Raw genomic sequence first — 17,811 nt, forward strand, 5'->3', positions numbered from 1 at the left:
GCATTACAGCACAGTGCACAGAGTCACGCGCGCCTCACCTCTTGTACCGTGCCTGGCTCGCGCTTCTGGTGCTCACGCGCAGTGTATAACCAGCTGCCCCTACACTTCCATCCTGCTTTTTTTCAAGACCTGTAACTTCCTCAGTGTTCAAGGAGGTTAATTATTTACGTCACCTACTCTGTTAATAACTAGAGATAACGCTGTTCTGCTAATGTTTTCCCCTCTGGTTGCTTTCATTTCTGTTGCAACATTGCCAGCCAATGAAGACATATTTTATTGCTTTTCAAGTTCAGCTTATATCAGTGATTTATTTGCACACTGTAGCAAGTTGTTTAGAATTGACGTACAGAATAAGTACAATTGGGCTCTACAAACTAGTTATTATTTCAGCCGTTTTGTCATTCACTGTAAGCATGTTTTAACCAGGTTGGAAGGCCGCCGCCGCCGCCTAGCTCTCGTACTGTGAAATCTCTCTGATGTGCGTGCACTGTCAGTCTTACGGCTCTTGATAATATTATTCTGTGTTTCATCAGCCACGCAAGTGTTTGACTTTAGTTGAAATTCAAGGACGTTTTGAACATCAGCGTGTGTTGACCTATTTGACTTTTTCTCCTCGTCAGAACCTTAGGTTGTGATTTATATTTTCGTTAGAGAGAGACTGCACAAAAACTGTGGGATCCTGCTCAGAAGGAAGTAAGATAGACAACTGGACGATAGCGTTTATATATTTTTTTGCAGAGTTTTATATAGCGCGAACTTGACCCGAATCCAATCGGTTATCAGAGCGCCTTACATAGCACCAGTTACGTTACATGAAGACACACATTCATCTTTTTTTTGTTAGGCACGGGGAGATGAAGTGATTTACCCAGAATCACCGGAAGTTCATTACCGAGACTCGAACCCAGTTCCCCAGGTCCGCGGTCAAGCGCCCTAGTCGTTAGGCCAACTCCTCTCCCTGACAAAGCAACAGTACCAAGCACACCTCGAAAAACACGTTCGAGAGGAGGAGCCTAGCGCGCAACCAAGATGGCCGCGTAGGTGCGAGGCTCCCGAGGACCTCCGCGACCTCCTGCATAAATCCTGACTATATCCTGTCCTTGACGAGGGGACTGTGTTCGTGAGACCGAGCTGAGGTGCCACCCGTTTTCCGTTTCCAAATCGGACCTCGGACACCGGCGGGAGCATCGATTGAGGTTTGCGGCCTTCTCCACGCCGGCCCCCCGGATTGGAGTTGTGGGGCGATCCGGAGACAAAGTGAACAACAGCGGCGGGCGAGGCTGGGCGATTCGCGTACCCCGCACTTTCACTTTCGCTTTCGCGCCCTCCTTGCTGCCAAGCGAGGTAGGGTCGCGAGGCAGCGTGCGGTGGTGTGACTTCATCGGGGTGCCCTGCCGGCCTGCCAGCTGTGATCTGCCCTTCGGAGCTGTGGTCGCCCTCCCCCGGAGCCCGTGAACCGGTCTGTCAGCCCCTTTCAAGGAGATTGGCACGATTTGGGGACTGGAGCCATGTCCACGAAACAAGATGGCGACCGGGCAAAGGTGAAATCGACCCGCCGCGGCGCAGCCCCTCAGTCTAACAGCATGGACCGCTACACCCTCCAGAAGGGATCTCCAGAGGCGCCGCGTAGGTCCCCTGTTGGCCCGACTGATGCTCCTGCTTTGCCCGCGGATCTGACCCTCCGGGACGTCATGGGCGCCATCGCCGAGATGAAGGCCTCAGTCGACCAGCGCTTTGACACCCTGGCGCAAAAGATTGACTCGGTCCTCGTGGATGTGGGCCTGGTGAGGGCCGATCTGTCCAAGACAAATGACCGGGTCGACTCTTTGGCCCACACCACCTCGGGCCTCACAACGGACGTGGCGGCCCTCCAAAAGGAGGTGCGCCGACTGGGCCAGGCGAGCGCCCTGATGGATCGTCGACTGGAAGATTCCGAGGGTCGGGCCCGGAGGAACAATGTTCGCATTGTCGGGGTGCCGGAGGGACGTGAGGAGGAGGCGGCGGATCTGTTTGTGGAGGACCTGATCCTCACCCGTCTCCAGCCCCGGGGGCTGAGTAAACTCTTCGCAGTGGAACGTGCCCACAGGGTCCCCGGAGGGAGACCTAAGATCGGAGCCCCTCCGAGGCCTCTCATTGCCCGGATCTTCAACTTTCGGGACAGAGACGCTATCCTGCAGACTTCTAGGCAACAAGGACCGGTTAGACTCGACAATATGGATGTAAACTTCTATCCTGATTTCACTCCGGCGGTCCAGAAGCAGAGACTGAGTTTTCTCGGAGTCAAACGTCGCCTACGGGACCTGAACCTCAAGTATGCGATGCTTTTTCCAGCGAAGTTGAGGGTAGAGGTGGATGGCCGCACGCACTTTTTTTGATCGTCCCGAGGCGGCCGGGGACTGGTTGGACACTTTGCCCGGGAATCGGGGCCGGGGGGGTGGGGGGGGCACGGTTGGTGGGGAGGGCTTGCCGGATCAGGACTGAGGGACTAATAGTAGGCCTTGCTCTGGACAACATTATTGTCATCATTGACTGATTGTGTAAGTTCCCCTCCCGTGGAGGTCGTACGGGGTCTCTTGGGGGCTTTCCCTCCTCCTCTGGGGGACTAGTTAGTGTTTTCATCTATGGGGCGACAGGCACACTGCACTTTGGGGGGGCTGTTCGGGCTCATGCAGGGGTGCAGGGAGGGGGGAGTTCTGTTGGGACGGGTGGGTTGGGGTGGGGTGTTGTTCGTTTTTACCGCAAGGCAAACCCTTTACTGTATTGGTGTTTTTGATGTGCTCTCGGGGGGACGAGTGATGGCTTCTGTATGTGAGGGGGGGTAGGGACTTGACTTTGTTGTCTTGGAACGTTAATGGACTGGGGGACAGGATTAAGCGAGGTGTGGTCCTGCAGTATCTGAAACGAATTTCGCCAGATGTGGTCTTTCTGCAGGAGACACACCTTATTGGTAATTCCTTCTTTGCCATGAATCGGCGTGGCTATCGTTTGGTGGCCCACTCGGGCTTCACGTCTGGCTCGCGGGGGGTGGGCATCATGGTTAAGAACTCGCTCCCGCTGGAAATAGATGAGGTGCGCCATGATGAGAGGGGACGCTACACTGCCTTGGTGGGGAGAATGGAGGGCAAAGTGGTTGTCTTTGTTTCAGTGTATGTCCCACCGGGGCTACAGTCTACCACTTTTGCGGATCTGGGGCGCCTCCTCCTTGACCTTCCGGGGGGGCTTCTGGTGGTGGGGGGGGACTTCAATGCGGTGGTTTCTGGGACTATGGATCGTCACCCCCCTACGGACCTCCCCCGGGCGCAGGCATGGCTGTCCGGCCTTTTAGATACATTGGGATTGGTGGACTGCTGGCGCTTAAAACATCCCACGCAGCTGCAATACACCTTCCATTCGGGTGCCCATGGTAGCCTCTCGCGGCTTGATCATATCCTTGTCCCTGCGGCCTATGCTGGGAGGGTGGGAGAGGTGCGCCATCTGGCGCGGGGTATTTCAGATCACTCCCCGCTCCTGTTGCACTTTGGTGTCCTCCCGAGGGGGGAGGGCAGGGTAGCTCCAATCAATGCCTGGTATCTGCGCGACCCCACTATTCGCGCTGACCTGATTAAATCCTTGCAGCGGTATTTCGAGGAGAATGTGGGGTCTGTCCCTTCGGCTATCTCCCTTTGGGAGGCCTTCAAGACAGTTATTAGGGGGGAGGCCCTCTCCTTCATATCCCATGCCCGGAGGCGCGAGCAGGAGGAGGTGACCCGAGTGGAGGCCGAAATTACTGAACTGGAGGGTGATTTGGGGAGTGGGGTGACGGATGCTGCACTGCATGTTTTGCACCTTAAGCAAGCGGCCTATAGGGCCCTCGTCACGGAGGCAGCCAGGGGCCTCAGCAGAGAGCAACAGGGGCGATTGTATGATGTGGGTGATAAGGCTGGTAAATTGATTGCGTGGTTGGACAAAAAGGAGAGAGCGAGTCGTGTGGTTCCGCTGCTTGAGAGGATGGATGGTGTACGTGTCACCGAGCCAGAAGACATTGTCTCTTGCTTCGCGGATTATTTCCGCGAGGTGTATTCCCCGGTCTCTCCCTGCTCGGAGGCGGATTCTCATGCCCTGCTTCGAGATATCGCGCTGCCCTCCCTTTCGGTGGAGGACAGGGAGTCTTTGGATGCTGCTCCTACCTCGGACGAAATTGCCCTCGCTATACGCTCGGTTGCATCTGGCAAGGCCATGGGCCCGAACGGCATTCCTATCGAGTTGTATAAGCTGCGACCGGACGTACTGGCACCCCACATCCGTGCGATGTTCCTTGCGGCCCACTCGCGGGGCTCCCTCCCGCCGGACCAACGTCTGGCTACAATCGTGGTGATCCACAAGGAGGGGAAACCCCGAGACCGGGTTACCTCCTATCGGCCTATCTCGCTCTTGAATGCGGAGCCCAAAATCCTTGCCAAGGTGCTTGCCAACCGGCTGGTCGGCGTGGTGGGCGATTTGGTCCACCAAGACCAGTCTGGCTTTATCCCCCATCGCAACACGGCCCTCAATCTGCGGCGCTTGCACGGGGTGCTCGCGCGTGTTCCGTTTGTGCGGGAGCCGGCCATCTTGGCGTCCTTAGACGCCACCATGGCGTTTGACACGCTCGAATGGCCATACATTTGGGCGATGCTGGCGAAGTTCGGATTTGGACCGGGATTCATCAGCTGGGTCAAATTGTTGTACTCGGGCCCGTTAGCGCAGGTGGTAGTGAATGGGCGAGTCTCGGCCCCGTTCGCGCTGGGACGGGGCACGCGACAGGGTTGTCCCTTGTCGCCGCTCCTGTTTGCATTGGCCTTGGAACCCCTGGCGGAGTGGCTACGGTGGCACCCTTCCATCCGTGGTCTCCGTTGGACCCCTGAGTATGAGGACCGCGTGTCCCTCTACGCCGACGATATCCTTTTGTACCTGGCCTCCCCGCGCAAATCACTGATTGTCCTGGTTGATGTCCTGCGCTCCTTCGGCCGTAACTCAGGCCTCGTCATCAACTGGGCTAAATCGTGTGTCTATGTGCTTTCCGGGGAGGCTCCCGTCCTCCCGCGGGGATGTCCGATCCAGATTGCCTCGCAGGGGTTTCGGTACCTGGGTGTCTATATCACGCTGGACCCGGCGGCCCGCTACGAGCGAAACTTGCTTCCCCCCCTCCAGCGCTTGAAGGAGGACGTCGCGCGCTGGCGGCACCTGCCGCTTTCGCCGCTCGGCCGGGCGGCATTGTTTAAGATGATGTCGTTGCCGCGCTTCCTGTACGCTCTCCAGAACACTATGGACCTAGTCCCGGCGCGCTACTTCCGTGAGGTGGAGAGTCTACAGCGCCGCCTGTTCTGGGACGGGAGGCCGCGTATAGCCCTGGCGAAGTTGACGCTCCCGTGGTATGACGGGGGGATTGCCCTCCCGGACATTAAGCGGTATTACTGGGCCTCCCAGCTAGCTGCAATTAATCACGGCCTCTATGGGCCCGCCTTGAACCCGGCATTTGAAATGGACAAGATGCTCCTGCCCGGTGGCGACTACAATCGAGCACTCTACTCTGGCGCGCCGGATCCCCACTTGACGGGGCCCACGCGTGTCATGGTGCGGGTGTGGCACGCGGCCAATGCAGCTATGGGGTGGAAGGACCGTTTGACCCGGGCGTCGCCGTTGTATGCGCCTCAGCGGTTGGGCTCCCTGTGGACCTCGAAGGGCTTCGAGAAGTGGGACACGATTGGCATCAGTAAAGTGGGGGACCTCTGGACGAGAGGGGGATTTAAAACATTCGAGACGCTGCAGACGGAGTTTCAGCTGCAGGGCAGTGAATACTTTCGGTACTTGCAGGTCCGTCATGCGCTGGGCTCCGTCTTCCCAGACGCCGCCTCCATCCCGGAGTCTTCCCCCCTGGAGGATAGAGTGCTGGATGGCCACGTTCCGGATAGCACGATCTCCCTCATTTACAAAAAATTGATTAATGACCGCTCGGGCCTGCTGACCGGCCTCCGTGAGGCGTGGGTTGCCGACGGGCTGGAGTTGGACGACGAAGAAGACTGGATTTCCGCGGTGGCCTCTCCGAAGGAGGTGGCCATACCGGCTCGCCTTCGCTTCGTCCAGCTTAAGATACTCCACCGGGTTTACATGACGGGGCCAAGGCTTCTGCGTATGGGTTATGCTGAGGATGGGTTGTGTAAGCATGGGTGTGGTGCTTTGGCGACTTTTTTGCATATTTTGTGGGAATGCCCGAAGGTGGAGCGATTCTGGCGTGGTGTGCATGAGGTCCTGCGTCTGGTTACACATGTTGCACTGTTGCCTGAAGCGAGGAGATGCTTGCTGAATGTGTGGGAACCAACTGATTACTCGGTTCCGCAGACGCGATGGGTGACTCTGGGATATATGATAGCTAAGCGTGACATCGCTCAACTGTGGGGATCCCAGCGGCCCCCGGTGGTGTCGGCCTGGAAAGAACATATGGATTGGTGCATGTTCCGAGAAAAGGTGGTGTATGTGGCGAGGGGCAAGCCTGGGGCGTGGGTGAAAATATGGGGCCCCTGGAACGCCTACCGCGGGGGTATTTGCGAGCCACCACTGCTGCCTGCTGCCTCACCGGCTCCGTCCCCCTAGTTGACCCCCCCCCCCCAAGTCCCGGGCACAGAGTTCCCCCAGTCCTGGACTTGTTTCCCTTCCCCCTCTTCAGATTCCTGTGTGATGGTCGGGGTCCCTCATTCGAGGAGCACGTGTGATTACCTTCGATTGCGGGTTGCCTTGCGGGTGTGTTTTTCTATGTTGTTGCGTGTATATAAAATGAAACCGTATTGTGGGCTTAGAGACATGTGGCCCACGTCGTTGATGTCTCCTGATTTGCTTCTCTGTAACGCCAAGTGCCCTATTGTAAGTTTGTCAGGTGCTCCTGTCACTCTAGCGGCCGGCCGGAAGGTTGTAGGCCCATGCTTGTATATACTTGAGATTGCAATAAACGGTTTCAAAAAAAAAAAAAAAAAAAAAAAAAAAGAAAAACACGTTCGAGAAAACATTTGATCAGTGACAGGCACACTACGGGGCTTATTTGCGAGAGCCTTGTGTCACATAAAGTGATACATGTGTGATCCAGGACTCTCATTTTGATTTATGAAACCACGCAAAGCCACCCTGTGTGGCTTTGAGTGGCCTATAGATCATGAGTATGGCGATGCAGAGCAAATCGATGGGTTGCCTTACTCTGCTCCCGTGAGGAGTTCCATGGAATTTGTTGCTGCCCCAGATGTACAAAGTGATGTAAACCTGGAGATGAGTCAAATCCATATGCCTCCCGAGGTGAGGCGTCACGAGGAGAAAAAAAAATTCTCCTCGTTTTTTCCTCTTTCCATGTGTGCTGCAAAGAGGAAAGCACCTTTCGGATTATTTTGTGTGAAAACAATCCTGCATGCAATGGAGGCACCCTTGCACCATGGTGTCTACGTTAGGTCTAGGCTGCCAAAATTGTGCCAGCACAAGGAGAAAGGACCAGATTGCACCGTATTGCTTATCCCTTTAACCGCGGCGTAAAATCCGCCGCGGTGCAGGCGGTTCCGTGCGCGGGCGGGGCCGTGTCGGCCAACGGACGTGCGCAGCACTACGGAGGTAGTGCTCGCGACAGCCGTTGGCCGACGAACGCAGCGAACGGGTTAAATGGAATGCATTCCTGCTCTTTCACTTTGGCGTATGGCATTACAGCAGGGTGCCTTGCTATGCTGGCCCACACCAAAATGCTGTAAATAATCCCCTAAATCTGCTACAGAAGCTTCCTGTCTGTCATTTGTATTGCTTGGTTTGAAGCTCTGTATCATATTTGTAAACCTTAAAAGCATATTTACAGAATATGTATGTGTATTCTTTCTAGTCAGTCTAGCTGGCAAGAGTTTCCTTTTTATTTGGATTATATATTTTAAGAATATAAAGATGCCGATTACGATCCTGGAAAAACCGGGTACGAACCGTCGGACGGAGGCTTTTCCCCGTCCGACTCGTACCTGGTCGTAAAACTTTACAAATATGCAAGTACGATTCGTACGGAAACACTGTTTCCATACGAGTCATACAAAACACCGACCGACGAAAAGAACCATACGAATGTGATCCGGGAATGCTCCGACGTGACGTCGGGACGCACTCAGGCAGCGTTTCACGACCCAGGAAGTACGATTCGAACCGACAGCAGTCCGGACGGCAATATTTTTACGGCACCCAAAAAGTGCCGGAAAAGCGAAGTACGGCACGAAACGACCAGTGTAGGGGGCCGGGTACGCGCCGTACCCCCCCCCGTCCCTGTGAGTACGCGCCGTACCCCCACCCGTGTATGTACGCACCGTACCCCCACCCGTGTATGTACGGGGCGAACCCCCACCCGTGTATGTACGCACCGTACCCCCACCCATGTATGTACGGGGCGAACCCCCACCCGTGTATGTATGCGCCGTACCCCCACCCGTGTATGAACGCACCGTACCCCCACCCGAGTATGTACGGGGCGAACCCCCACCCGTGTATGTACGCACCGTACCCCCACCCATGTATGTACGGGGCGAACCCCCACCCGTGTATGTACGCGCCGTACCCCCACCCGTGTATGTACGCACCGTACCCCCACCCGTGTATGTACGGGGCGAACCCCCACCCGTGTATGTACACGCCGTACCCCCACCCGTGTATGTACGCACCGTACCCCCACCCGTGTATGTATGCACCGTACCCCCACCCATGTATGTACGGGGCGAACCCCCACCCGTGTATGTACGCACCGTACCCCCACCCATGTATGTACGGGACGAACCCCCACCCGTGTATGTACGCGCCGTACCCCCACCCGTGTATGTACGCACCGTACCCCCACCCGTGTATGCGCTGGGGGTTCACCCCGTACATACACGGGTGGGGGTACGGTGCGTACATACACGGGGCACGTACATACACGGGTGGGGGTACGGCGCGTACATGCGGGGGCTGGGGGGGGTACGGTGCATATGTGGGCACATGTCTCCATGGTTGCTATGGGAGTTCGGTGCGGACGGTGTTTTTACCATACGGTTGTAGACTCGGACGCACGGGATGGATCGTACTTGCGCGGTCGAACTTCACTTTTCACATTCGTACGGTAAAACGTCCGAGGACGCGTCGGACACATTTTCCGACCCGAGGACGTGTGGGGAAATATTCCCAATGCGATTCGTATGGACTTTGGCAGTTTGTACGGCACTTGTACGATTCGTACAGTAAAAAGACCGGATACGAGTCGTACGGGAAAATTTTTTAACGGATCGTAATCGGCACCAAAATGTGAACCCACTTGTATTCCTTAATTTTACCTGGATAACCACCCATTAAGGGATCAGAGTGGAAAAAAGCAATTCTGTGCTTTGCAAGAGTCTCTGGAATTAATCTAAAAGCCAAAAGAAAATGGTCCCTCTTATTACATTGTTTGGGTGCAAAGGCGCAGGAGATGGTGTAACATTTACCTGACCAATCACAGTAAGAAAAAAAGGATTTATTAAACTTGAGATATATATATATATATATAAAAAACTTGATTTACACTATGTACCTCATGTATGTACCATTTCAGAAAGATAATATTTTAGAAAACAAGAGTGGTCAGAGTATGTTGGATATTATGTAACAGCTCTAAGGAATCTGTCATAAGTTGTGTGACGAACACATTATGGATCAATTTGTTTTCTGCTGTAATAGTGAGAGGATATGAGAAGATTTGTGGCTATAGGATGAACCCCTTTGTGTGAAGTGATTTTGATTGCAAAAATAGTAGAACACATGAGCAAACTTATGGAAGTTGTTAAGAAGGATGTAGCTAAATTTGGCAGTGTTTCTCTAAACAAGTGATAATACGATAGATAAAGAAAAAAATCAAAGTAGAGTTTTGTCATGAAAAAAGACAACAAGTTGGTTTTTAAATGCTTTAGGTGTGGTGAAACTGGGCGTCTGGCTAAAAACATGTCAGTCCAGCACTCAAAGTATTATACAACCCATGTGGAAGAAAATGTCACTTTGCTCTGTTTTGCAGGTGCAGAAGTAAATGTGAGGCAATGAACAACAAAGAGGTCAAATAAATATGTGAAGATGTTGTTTTGCAACTAGTGTGCAAAGTTGATGATCATCCTTTTGATTGTGTGATGTGTAAAATGTAAAATTGAGGATCATGTTTGATTCATGTTCTAGAATCACAGGTATTTCAGGGAAAGTGCTTAGTGAACATTTCACCAACACTGTGAAATTGAATAAAATTAACATTCATCCTGGTGGTTATGGTGGTGAGTCAATAGAAATGGTAGGTTATTTTGAGACTGTGATGGAATTTAAAGGAAAAATGACAGTAAGAAAGGTCTGTGTCACATAAATGTAATAGCATTATTGGAATGCCACATCAGAAGGATGTTGGTGTCGTATTGGACCCAAATGTCAATCAACAACATCAAGTTAAAGAAATGTCTCTAGTGTGTATTGAGATTTACAGTGATGCACCTCGTTTTGAAAAAATATTTCCTGAAGTTTTCAGTAAGTGTTTAAGAAGTTTAAAGAACTATGCTCATCGCATTCGACTTAAGCAAGATGTCAAGCTTGTAGTTTTGAAGCTGAGGAGATAGCCAGTAATGGGTTTATGAAAATTTAAAAAGAAAGTTTGAGAGATTATCACATGGTGGGATTATTGGGCCAAATGTACAAAGAGTAGGAATAGCAATTTCCAAATAGTAATTTTACCTGAATCGCTATTTGAAAATCACTATTTCTTATGTATGAAACCTTTTTGCTTCGTACTTGTGATTCCTAGTGGGTCGCCAATTGACCTACCTCATAAATATTAACTAGGTAGGTCGAAGTTTGCAACCTATTTGGAATGCCTGCCATCACAGACCACCATGCCTGTTGTTCCCTGTGAATAAAGTTTTTTGTTGTTGTTGCAATGCAACCCGTTTTCCTTAAAGGAAAATAGGATGCGTTTCAACAATTAATAATGAAACATTTGTTTTTCATTTTTTAAGAGCAGGTAATGGGCCGTGGGCTCATACTCTGCTCTTCAAAAATGCTTTCCCAACATTCACAAAGGACCCCTTCCATTTTGCAAATTCATTACCACCAACTTTGAGTTGGTGGTAAAATATCAAGATTTTGGTTGTAAAACCTTGATTCATACCACTGGAAATCAATAAGTGGAAGGGACGTCCTAAACATGCCCCTTCCAAATAGCGATTTCTACACCCAAACTGTGATTCTGATCACAGTTTGGATGTTTGTACATTTGGAAAAGCATTTTGCCATTGGAAATGACTCAATTTTGCGAATCGGGACATTTGCGTTAGCAAAAATGTTTCGTACATGTTGTCCATAGATCCTGTAGAAGCCTTTGAATGGTTGGCCCTCGTGGTTGTGGTAAAAACAACTTCAGGGGAAATGAGAATTTGCATAGATTTGAGAACAGTTAACAAAAAGGTAATTGTTGATAAGTGTCCTTTGCTCAATATAACTGAACATTTGCAAGAATTATTTAGGGCTAATTTTTCACCTAACTTGATCTAGCCTTGGCGTACCATCAAATTAAATTACGTCAGGAGTGTCAGGAACACACCTTGTGCATCACTCCAATGGGCTCTTTAAAATTTGTTTGCATGCCTTCTAGTTTGATATCAGCTGCTTCTGTATTGCAGAGAGCCATGACTGGTATTTTGGATGGTATTGATGGTGTCAATTATTATTAGGATGATATGCTTATTTGGGGAAAAACTTGGCTGGGACACAAAACACTGTTTGAAGTTTGTGAAGATTTGCTGAGCATGGTTTAACTCTTTGTGCTAATAAGTGTTTGTTTTGGAATGGAATAGGTTTGCTATCTTTGACATACAGGGGCAGATTTATGTTTCCTGGCGCATCCCTGCAAATCAGCAAGGATGCGCCAGGAAAGATGCGTCACGCAAGTTTCCCCTTGCGCCACACATGATGCGCCGCATTTACAATGCGGCGCATCATGGCGCAGGAATAAACAGATGCGTGACGCATCCGATGGCGTAAGGTTGGCGCAGTGCTTAAGTTGCGTCGCAAGCGCGACGCAACTCCAGCACTGTTCCAACCTACCCTATCCCTAACATGGTGCGTCAAGCCTTACGCCTGCTTCAAGCAGGCGCAGGGTTTTGGCGCATCAGCGTTGGGAAAGTGACTCAGTCAAATCTTATAGATTTGACTGAGTCACTTTTCAGGGGCGTTCCTGTGACGGAACGCCCCCCCCTCTGTCGACACGCCCACGTGAAACCTGACGCAGGTTTTACGTGGCGCAGGGCTTTACATCGTGACGCATCTCCATAGATGCGTCACGATGTAAATATGGCGCAACGTGGCGCAGGGTTTATGCCGCCGCTGCGTCACAAAAGTGACGCACCGGCGGCATAAAAGTGGCGCATCTCCAATATAGATCTGCCCCACAGTTAATTGCAAGGGAATCATACGAAAAAAAGATTTGGTTAGTGCTATTGAGAAAAGTATAACTCCAAAATATATGGGATGAGTTGCTTTCATTTCTGGGCATGGTGGGAGTCTATGGAAAATCTGGGCGGTGTCTTGCTGATAAAACATATGTGATGCATACCTTGTTTTGTAAAGAAATGGAATTTTAATGGGACAAAGAATTACAACAAGGCATTTAAACAGATCAAAAGGCATCTGAAACTGGCACTGTGTTTGAAAGCTTTTGTGCCAGGAAAATCTTGCATTGTGACTACTGATGCAAATGGCAAAGGCTTAGCTGCAGTTCTCACACTAGTCAATAATGGAGTATAAGAAACAATTTCTTTTGCCTCTAGAGCTCTCAAATGAGCAGAGTTTTATTACTCTGTCATTGGGAAAGAGGACTTGGGAGTTCATTAGGTGATTAACAAGTTTAGGAATGTTTTGGTGGGCAGGGTAATTGTGGTGCACACCGGTCACAAACCGTTACAAGAAAAATTTGGTAAGAAACGGATAGATGAAATATCCTCAAGAATAAGAAACTGGGTTATTGGTTTCCATTAATGCATTTTTGAGATTCAGTATCTAACAGGTGTGCAACATTTTGTGGCAGATTTGTTTGTCACAACTGATTAGTTTAGACAACTTTGATAAATCTTGTGTTGATGATTTGTGGAAGGATGAGAAAATGTATTCCATCATAAATGGAGCTCAGAGGGCTGAATTAGATGAAGATGTGGACATTAGGGGATTAGTATTTAGAGGATCTAAATGTATTCCTGTTAACATGTTGATAAGGAAGTGTTTAGTTTAGCACATGAGGGACATCTTGGTATAGTGAAAACCATAGAGAGATTGAAATCAGACTTCTGGTGGCATGGGACTGGTCTTGATGTTAAAAGAAGGGTGAGAGTTGGTTGTGAAAGTGCCAAGAGTGATAAGATCTTAAACACTTTCAACCCACCATTGTGTTGTAGAGAGTTTCCCCAGTTTCGATGGCAAGAGGTTTCTCTGGATTTGATTGGACCTTTGCAAGGTGAATTTATTTTTCTCTATGTTTTAGTCTTAGTTGATTAATTTTCTTGATGGTCAGAAGATAGAAATGTGTGTGACATTACTTCAAACAGTGTGAAGAATATTTTACAAGGCATTTTCCGTAGAGAAGGTTATACTAGTTTTATTTTGACTGACAATGATATCCAGTTTTGCCCCAAAGAAATAGAGGATTTGGTATTAAGCATGTGAAAGGTGCTTTGTACCATCCTGAATGTAATGGTATGGTTGAAAGATTTAATTTCAATTACATTCAGCTGTCTGAATCAGCTGGTCCACAAAATCCACAAAAATAATTGAAACATATAGATTAGCTCTCCATCAAACCTTTTGAGTTGTTTAGAGGTAGAAATTTCAACTCCAAACTAGTTCCAGGATAGATGGACTGGAGAAAAGGTTGTGTGATTGTTTGTACTGAAGATGAATGGCGATGGCGATTGTGTGAGAAACAATTACAAGCAAAGCCGAAGGAAGATTTTGACTGTAGAACAATATAAAAAAAAATTTATAAAGAAAGGAGACTGGGACTCTATTAAAACACGAGTAAGATCTGAAAAATTCTTCAGATTCACCAAGCTACTTAGAGTTCTAAAACTTTTCAAAAATGCAGTTAAAGTCACTGATAGGTGTATAGCAATCGAAGGACCCGATTATGACTTTGGCGGTGCAGCGCCCGGTCTGCCCCACCACCGCACCACCAAAGTCATGGTCAGGCTGCTCACCAGATTAGGAGTTTCCGCCTGTCTGGTGGGCTTTTTTTGCATTCTCATGGTGGTGCCTCTAAAAACAGGCTCCGCAATGGGAATGCCAAAAACCGTCCCTGCACGGCATGGACTGAAAAGTCCATGCTGTGCAGGAACTAGTGTGCATGCACACAGAGGGACATATGTTGTGCCCCCCTGTGTGCATCCACAGGGCGCACAGGCACTAGGGGGGCCTTTAGGGCCCCCTTTGTTTCCTCTCTGCCAGGATTTTCATGGAGGAGGAACCACCATGAAAACCCTGGCAGAGAGGAAACTCCTAATATGCTTGGTGGGACTGCAGCGGTCCCGGCAAGCATATGGATGCCTCTACACTGCTGCAACCTCACCAGAGAACGGCAGTTCCCTGGCAGCTGCGTTGGAGCTGTGGCAGTCCCACCACCCATCTTGTAATAGGGTGATGGGGAGACCGCCACCGCAGCGCGTCTGTGGACCACCAGACTCATAATCGAGGCATAAGTTGTGTTGCCAAATGTGCTCAAAACTTTGGTGATTGTGTTACACCTATTTGTTTGAAAGGGAAGGTGATGGGAATTAATGTTTGAGAGAAAGTGACAGTTGTTTAAGAAGGTAATTGCATGATCATAGTTTGTTGAGGAAACCCTGTTACCTTAAAGATTTTGCATAAAACAGTGTGTTATTTTTGTACTTCAAGCAACTTGTACTTTAAGTTTATTTCTTACCGCCTCTCACTGCTTTTCATTTTCTTCCAATATGTTTTGCTTACATGGATACATCTGTTGTTTTGTTAAAGCAAGATGTTTGTTATATTGAAACTCCCTTCAATTGACCCAAGCATACATGATTGTTATCACTAGTTGGTACAATCCATTCTCAATTAGAATGTTTATTGTACTGCTTTAGTGGGTTTGAATTGACTTGTTAGAGTGGTAGGCAGCTGTGGTTGAGGAGACATTAAACAAAACCTTCTTTAATTACTGCTTTGACTGGAACTTTCATTATTACAGGTATGTTATGTGGCTTTTCCTGATTGAGGAAAGTTTTGAATGAGCTTGTGCCTTTCTTCCTTGGTATAATGCATTAGTATCACTTTACTGCTCCATCTGTTTCATAGTCTTTGATAGAGCTATTCACACCTTCCTGCAGAAGGAATCAGTTGTTGGTGAAGTGAGTTCAGTTAATGCTGCCAGAAGGCATGAGGTGAAGTGCAGTGTGATTCTCACCATCTTTAGGTCAATCATGTCTTTATCATTCCCATCTGCAGCTCTTAATGAGGTTCTCACTTGTTTGCTTCTCTACTAGGATTGGGATCTCACCTCTCATCAGCTGGCTTTTTTGTGTGACTGATTGTTGCTACTTGATGCCCTGCGCTCATTAGGCACTGCGTTCTGCCTTTGTCCAGAAACAGGTGTGAATATTGCACAAATATGGGCTCTGATCTTGACAAACGACATGAGCACCATCTGTATGATAACAAAATTGAAATCTCGAATTGTTTGGCACTTTTGCACCACATTTATGCAACATAGTTTGATCTGAAGAAATTATGGACAGTTACACTGGCCTAAATTCAGAAAATATTTTACTGGCTCCCTCATGAACATTCCACAACTGGCAAAAAGCTAATTGAGGCTTCTTCTGTGGGGCTATTTATTAAGTTATTTGGCTATTTGAAATTTTTAATTGCCTACATTTTTTCTCTTCTCTTTGTAGATCCAACCAGAATTGTTAGCTGCCTGGTGTTAACGCTGTTAAGAGCCTGTAGAAGTCCTCCCAAAGTAACATAATTAATTGGGAAAGCAATTTGTGGAGAGGTAAGTGTGATAGCTTTATGTTCTTGTGTCAAAGGTTCATATATTAGGAAACATATGTTCAGGGAGGAGAAGGGGTAACAGGGCCCAGCCTTCCATGTTGCGTTCCTACGTCTAACATGAGGAACAACTCTTGTGAGAAAGTGCAGTGCCAGACCACGACAGATAAGATGGAGATGTACTGCAGTGACTCCACTCTTTTTTTAATGTATTGTGATTGGATGGCTCTGGATGAGGTAGTTCCTGACTTTACCCTATTTTCTAGTCTCTGTCTCAGCTTTATATATGTTTATTGAGATGCAACTGGTGAAGGTGTTGCATAAGTTGAACACTATGGGCCCGATTCACAAAGGTAAAATGAGACGAAATTCTAACTTTACGACTTTCGGTATTCACAAAGGTCATTTACTACTCGTAAATGCCCTTTGTGAATACCAAAAGTCATAAAGTTCATCTTTTGGTATTCACAAAGGGCATTTATGAACAGTAAATGCCCTTTGTGAATACCAAATGTCGTAAAGTTAGACTTCCGTCTCAGTTTACTTTTGTGAATTGGGCCCTATGTATCTGCGTAATCAGTTCCCAGGATCTTTCTACTCAATTATGTTTTCCAGTTCATGAGATAATTGACTGCCTTTAGGACATCCCTAGAATCTTACATGGATTGCAATTCATAGTGCAAGTCAGACACCACAGGTCAAATGCCAAACCAACAGGCTTGCGCGGGAATGCTAATTGTGTGCCAGGTTCAAAAAGGTTATATCAAAGAAGTATGGAAAACCAGAAGGACGTGACGCATGGTGGTATGGAATTGGAAACAGGCTTATGGAACAAGGCTGAAAATGTCTTTTTGCGTCAGACTGTAGTTATTTGTTCATAGACAGACCGACTCTGATGAACATCACTTCTTGCTCGTTTTTGTTTTCTACTGGCTTTTTACTGCTGTCAGACTTACTTAAAATTTTTGTATTAGCAAAAAACAAAGAAACAGGCAGGATGAATGGCAGTAGCAAAATGCAATATCTATAGATAAGACACAAAAAAATATCCATACAGTCTTTGAGAAAGAAACAAAGGGGCTTATTTATGAGCCTTTTGCAACGCCGTTGCGTCACTCTTTGTGACACTGTGGTGGCTTAAAAAATGAGCCGCTTTGTACCATATTTTCATAGCTCCCTGAAATATTGGTCGAGCCTACCCTGACTTTTAGGCATCAGGGTGACCCGATGATGAAGCATGACACCACTAGGGTGTGTGAGGGTATATAAAACAAAAAGGACTTGCTTCCTTTCCCACTTCCCAGTGGTGTACTACTTGTAGCTTCATTTAGGGACTTCCCATTTCTGTTTGATCAGAATCCATCTAGTGGAATACGATTTAGGTATCAGGGGAGTACTTGGTGTGATTAAAGTGTTCTAACACGGGGGGAAGTACTCCCTCTTTAGAGTTCCTCTCTGCCCTTTTTGGTAACGAGTGTTACCTTTGTGTATGACGGCTTAAAAAATGAGCCACGTTGTGCCAAATTTTCAAAGTGACGCATCTAAGCAGATGCATCACTTTGTAAAACCCTGTAGCTTCTACATTATACCTGCATCACATATAATGTATGCAGGGTGGGCATTCCCCTGCTGAAAAGGTTAATAGAAGTGTCACAGGGAAATCTATGAGATTTCACTGTGACACTTCTAGTACGCCACTGCGTCAAAATCTTACACCTGCCTCACAGCAGGCATAAGACTGACGCAGGCCCTTTCACATGG

At 48.4% G+C, this 17,811-nt stretch overlaps 1 pseudogene across 8 annotated transcripts in view; it reads left to right on the forward strand.

Annotated features, from left to right (window-relative positions):
• The window catches only part of LOC146812828 (epidermal differentiation-specific protein pseudogene), a 174,579-nt pseudogene that overhangs the window by 120,955 nt on the left and 35,813 nt on the right, over positions 1–17,811 (forward strand). For all 8 annotated transcript variants that reach the window (XR_014966902.1, XR_014966904.1, XR_014966906.1 and 5 more), the window contains exon 3: positions 15,954–16,054. The product of XR_014966902.1 is annotated as an epidermal differentiation-specific protein pseudogene, transcript variant X1 (transcript). The remainder of the gene's footprint in view (positions 1–15,953; positions 16,055–17,811) is intronic.

The sequence above is a fragment of the Triturus cristatus genome, chromosome 7, assembly GCF_964204655.1.
Source record: "Triturus cristatus chromosome 7, aTriCri1.1, whole genome shotgun sequence".
NCBI classification, from domain to species: Eukaryota; Metazoa; Chordata; class Amphibia; order Caudata; family Salamandridae; genus Triturus; species Triturus cristatus.